Below are 6585 nucleotides of genomic sequence, written 5' to 3' on the forward strand. Positions count from 1 at the left end.
GCACATTGTAATTGAGTTTTAATCCCAAACTTTTTAATGAAATCTTATTGAACCATAAATGAGTGGGAGAAATAGACTAGGGCCCTAAATAAAATAACCAAATACATTTGACGATTGCATTGGTTGTTCTAATTAAATAATTATTAATTATTACCATTTAACTTTTTTTTTTAAATCAGTTGATTGTGTTAAAGCCTTTATGGATGGATTCTTCTAAATGTAAGACGAAAGGGGTATTTTTGGATTCCTTGCATAAGCCTGATCTATATGTGAGCTGATTTTTATATTTAAATTACTGTATCTTATAAACGAGCTTTTCACACCTTTCCATTTATGCACGGTTTCCCAAACTCGGCGTGAAAGTTAGTTTTTTTTGCCCCAGCACTACGCAGCTGATTCAAATAATCATCTAATCATCAAGCTTTGATAATTTGATTCAGCTGTGTGTGGTGTTAGGGTGAAAATCAAAACGCGCACTGCTTGGGGTCCCGAGGACCGAGTTTGGACAACGCTGCATTTATGGAAGTTGAATAGGGTTATGTTTAGAAATATAAATCCATTTTATTGTAGTCTTCATAACTATTAATAGGACCTTATGCACGCTTTTTTGTTTTAGCATTTAGACCTATACGTTTTCATGATGCCCCCCCAAAAAAGAAAAAATCTGGTCCCTGCGTTTTATTGGCTAAATATATATATTTTTAAAGCATTTTTTTTTTCCAGTTACCTCCTTGCATCGTTTTTTAGTTGACAGCTAAAATAACACTCCCAAACCAACCATAATAGCAGGTGAATGATGGGGCCTTAATTTACATCAATGCACCTTCGGTCTGAGGATACAGGCGATCGGGGGATGTGAGATGATGCCCTGCATCCTGCATTTATAAATGGGGGGGTTACGTTTGACCAGCAAAGTAAAGAATCAAGGTTGTAGGCCTCTCCTATGTCATATGGTTAGAAGACGACCCCAATTCTACCACATTACTTAAGTCTTTGGCTAAGATTATATAATATTGTCTATTATAAATATAAGCGTATTACTAACACTATTTGAACGTTAAAGCTATAAATATTAGGCTATGTATTGTATGAAATTACTATTATATTTGCATGATTTTTATTATTAATAATGGTATGGCTCGTTTTTTTTTTTTTTTACCAATGTGTAAAACACAAAAACGTATTTCTCAAGTCTGGTAAATGTTACATAACCAAAAACAAATATCTCAGAAAAATATTAAATTGTTCTTAAATTCACAACCATTAAATTTGTATTTCAGCCAAATTGCAGGCAAAGCTGAGTGATGGGGCTGGAGAAATATAACCACAATTGATAAATGGGTCTGTTGTCTGTCAGATATTTGTTAAACTATACATCGTTGTACAAAAACCTTGTTTAATCTTGTGTGTGTGTGTGTGTGTGTGTGTGTGTGCGTGCGTGCGTGCGTGCGTGACAGGGGGACCTCAAAAATGTTGATCCTCATATACAATCGAACAGGCATTGTGTAACTTATGAAGTCATGCTTCTTTACAAGTTTTCTCATACACATGCAGCACTTCTCAGGATGTTGATAATAATAATAATTTATTTAAACGGATCTAAAACATATTTAAATATATTTTTTAACCAAACGTTTAATTTAGAAACTACAACTGACCGTCAAATTAGGCCAAGGACTGTTTTACGTGATTCAAGTGTCATGCAACTAAATTCAGGCCAAGTGTTCTGGCCCCTAACGTCATCAAACGGTCCCTAATACTGGCATTCTACTGCTCTCTATCCAGCCAAACTCTCTTGACACCTAGTGTACTGCAAATCCATGGGTTTACAGTTGTGCAATCAACTATTATGTAAAGATTACAGGTTAGGTTTTAGGCCTATAGTTATATTTCAAACCAAATGAAAACAAGCTGTTCTACTATAATTAAAATAGGCCATATACCTATAAATCCGAGGCCTGCCCTAAAATATCGGAATTTATTTTGGAATTAGCGGTACCATTAAAAACACGATCATCCATCTTTTAAAATGAGATCGTTTATGTTTACATATTAGTTCGACAGTTCTGTAAATTATGCAAATAGCTACATAAACCAGACTGATACTTTGATACTAAATCATGTTTGATATTGCCATGATCAAAGACAACATTTTACTAGACCTATTATGAGGATTATTATCTCAAAAAACAACGGTTAAACCAATAGAATTAAAAACACCTATAAAATAAAACAGGCCTGTTTTCTTGATTTACATCAAACCGAAACCGTCGTGAGGTCAGGTTGCCCAATGGCATAGTGAAGAAATAACTAATATCCATACATTTTAGATGCAAGACTTTAGGATGGCTTGATCATTTTAGCCATTTAATGATATAGAGCCCTAAAGTCACCGTTCATTTTGATAACTTTTGTCCTTTGAATAGGCTAATTTTACAGATGACACGAATCTCTCTGAAGGCCTGTGTGGCTGGTCAAGTAACTGCATTGTACAAATGGCCAAAGCACTCGATATATCCATGACTCCAATCGATAGTTGCCATTTAAAACAAACCGATTTAATTCGATTTTCGACTAAGTGTAACACCAATTGGTGGATCCATCGGGCCTACACAAAACATACACCAGGAAACATACAGTACATTAGGCAGTCATATTGGTTTTCTTCCCTTTATTGGCCCAACATAATCTCATATATGTTTATATCGAATCAAACCCATTTTAATCTGCTGAAAAATTGTGGATTATTCTTACCTGCATTGAGACATTTTTATAAAATTGTTGTCATATTTTGTTTCTTGAATGTTCTGGATTTTTCGTTTGGATAAAGCCAGGATGAATTTGAGTTTTCAGCAACAGATGTCCATGCACAATTCTTGGGGTTTCGTTTGATTTTGCTCAAGAATTGCGTTTGGACAATCAGTCGCTAACACTCTAAAATGGCCTTCTCGAAAAAACACATCCAGGCATTAATTCGATTCAACACAAATGCATAGATTAGTATTAGGCCTACAAAATGCACATACTTCCATTTCAAAATGATTTGCTAAATATATACATTCATTGTTGGAAAACAACCCATCATTTTCTAAAGACAACGAGATAGAGGAAGAGAGGAAACAAGAAAAGTTGCACTTGTGCATATTTTTTTCCATTCCTTTTGCTGCGTTGTATATAGTCACATGCTTCCATGGTCCTTCCATGTTCAACCATCGGAGCCATAGATGAGCCTGAATTCAAGTTATAAATGTGTATTTCCAAACATTCAATAACAAATACAGTAGCCTATAGCCAACTAAAAGCCTTCTAACTGAGCAAGTGTCTCGTTTCGATGGAACATGTATATAGAAAGAAATACACATTATGGCATCAAAAGTTGAATGCACTTGCTGTTTCATTCATTCATTAATTCATTCCCATCGGTTGGAAAAGTAGGCTTCACAATTCAATGTTATGTGGTGGCCTAGGCCTAAAACGATCTCTACTCATATTTACCAGTCTACCACAGTTCAAAGCCCTCAAATACTTGCATTTGATTTTTCTTTCCTCGCAAAAGGAGATTAGTGCGAGGCAAAGTAAACGAACTGAGAAGTGCGTTAGTGAGAGGCAATGTAAACGCACTTTGCCTTTCACTAATATCTTTATGTGGCCCTAAACTGATATAAACAGCATCTACGAAATATCACCTATTCTCAATTAATTATATAATGAGTCATGTAAAATAGTTTTAAATGAACCAAGACACCCTTCTTCAATGTCCAAGCTGTGTTGATACAACGAAAACGTTTTCGCCATCTCTGCTGCACCTGTTAAGGGCGCACATCCACGTAGTTTCCACACCGCGTCAGGAAAGAGTCAGAATCTTGATGGTCATCTTAAAAACAAATCTGCTGCAAATAAACCATTTCCAAAAAAAACGTTATCTTTAAAAAATAATGAACAATATTAGGATTTGGAGTAGTAGTGTTTCTGTCCTCTGGCGATTGTGAGAAGAGGTGATGAAATCGAGAAAACCACTCAGTCCTGTGTGCGTTCTCTTCTCTATTCCCACGACGTGCGCAGCCCAGCCTGGATCATCGTTCCTAACGCTCAAGGCAAGATGGGAACGCGTGCAGAGGAAGAATGATGCTCGGAGCGGGTTGCTGGTTGCATTAAGCTCGCGTCTCGGCTTGCAGTACCTCCGCAGCAATTGACTTTCTGGGACCGTCGCTCCTCTCCTGGCTCTTTTCTTAGACTCGCGTAACAATACGGACGGCGAGAGAGAGTGGGGATGCTCTTCGCTTGGTACTGAATTTGAATAACACCACAGGGTGGACGATAAATGTCCATTGTGCTGTAGAAGTAATGAATCTCAACCGTCTTCTATGGGCACACACACAAGCCAGCAGCTGCGAGCGAGGGGACCAGCAAGCTCTTAAAGACACAACAGCCCTATTTTCTAGCCAAAAGGGATTACAATTCGTACACTGTTTATTCAGCGCCAAACCACTCTGACAACTCTGCACGACGCTTGTTTGCTCTGTGCTCTCTGTTTTTTTTGTAAGAACACAAGTGCAATGCAGTATCCAGGCACTTGGACATAAAGCAGTCCCTTGAAAGCATTTTGTAGCGTTTTGTAAAGTGTAAAAGGCCAATATGAAGAATGGCGTGCAAATGTATGAAAGGATGTGAATTAGTACAATCATCGGCTTTTAAATGTCACAACATTTACAAACAAATTAAACTAGTTAAATACATATATTATAGATCACCCATAACCACATTCTGATTGCATTGTGAATGGGTTACGCTTTTATATTTAGTTTAAATCTTATATTATGAGTTGATGTTATTTCAAAGGTTATTTGGAATAAAATCAGGTTATTCAACTAGGTCTGTGGTGTACCTCTAAGCCTATAGACTGACAGGGATAGGTGAATCAATGAATAACATTGTATTATAGAATCTGAAAACATGTAAAGTACTCTTATACTTTTGACAAAGGATATAGGTTTTAGATTTGTCACACTACAGTTATAGCATGTTGTTTTACTGTAGTAATCATGTAGAATTTAGATAGTACTATTACGTAAACTTAAACCTTTATGACATTTTGCATAAGAGCCGTCTTAACTGGTCATTTCATATTGATTCAACTGAAACGCTTTCACATAATAATAGCAAGCAACACACTATTAACCCTTATAGGTAGGCCTTCCACCTGCACTCCCTTCACCCTTGACAACTAATTCCATCCACATGTTCTAAACATCACCACATTAGCCAGGGGAGCGTTCAGGAGAACGCAACGTTACGGAACGTTCAGAAAGAAATGAGTTATGTAGAACAAACACGCCTCTCCTACATATAGAACAAGGAATAATGTCGTCTCTATTCATGGCATTTCTATCTGTAACGCTCAACAACGTTTGTCAACTGAATGTGGCCCTGTTGTGTGTGTGTGTGCAGCATATATGCTCAGTAACATGCTAGAGAAGGAACCCCAGCCAGCGCATAGCCACTCTCCTCTAGCAGATAAATCACTGGGCAGAGCCTGCCCTCAGGCATGGGGGGCCTCCTCCTTAAAGTAAAACCCTTTTCCTTTTCATTCGTCTCAAGGAGGAGAGTTAACCTCTCCTGATCGGCTTGGTGGGCTCTCCTCACACACACATACGTACACACATACACACGCACACACACACACACACACACACACACACACACACACACACACACACACACACACACACACACACACACACACACACACACACACACACACACACACACACACACACACACACACACACACACACACAGTATCTCCCTGGACAAAGAGCTTGGGCCATTCCTACAGCATGTTCCCTCTGATCCACACCAACAGCTGCTTCATGCCCCCCCTCCCCTTTTCATGTTCTGACTAGAGAGAAGGAATCCTGAGAGGAAGTAGGCTAACAGTGGAGCCTCCTCAGGCCTGGTCCCAGATCTGTGTGTGCTGCCTGCAGTTGGCAAGACATCACACAGATCTGGGACCAGGCTACCTCAGGCCTTGTTTATCACCACCATCTATGCTCTTTCAGAGACTAGTCTGTAAATAAATGTGACATTTTCCTCAATTCTCTTTTCTACTGAGAGGATGATTGGGTGGCTGTACAGGTCAACTTTTATTCCAGAAAGAAGAAATAGAGTCGGCCTAGATGTGGTAGGACAGTTTCTGTCTGATATGAGGAGGGTTTTAATAAAGAATATGAACTGCTCCAGGTTATTCTGTCTTAAACATCAGAGTTTTGAGGATTCATTTAGCCCTCTCATTGTTACTCTTCAGAAGTAGCCTAAAACTTAGACCAAAGACAAGCCCTTATATGGTGGTTAATTTCCTTTAAATAATACAAAATAACACCGGAAGGAACACAGATTAAGCCTAGTGTTGGACTAAAAAGCACTTTAGGTGAAGAATCTTCAATGAACATGGGACTGTGTCTGGGGAAACCTGACTAAAAAGGCACTAGAGCCAGGTCAAGTATGTGAGTTGTTGAAGCCAGCCAGGACAAGACAGCAGAAGCAGTTTGCTTTTATGTTACTTGGTGGTTGTACACAGAAACAGTG

The sequence above is a fragment of the Salvelinus namaycush genome, chromosome 31 (genome assembly GCF_016432855.1).
Source record: "Salvelinus namaycush isolate Seneca chromosome 31, SaNama_1.0, whole genome shotgun sequence".
NCBI lineage: Eukaryota > Metazoa > Chordata > Actinopteri > Salmoniformes > Salmonidae > Salvelinus > Salvelinus namaycush.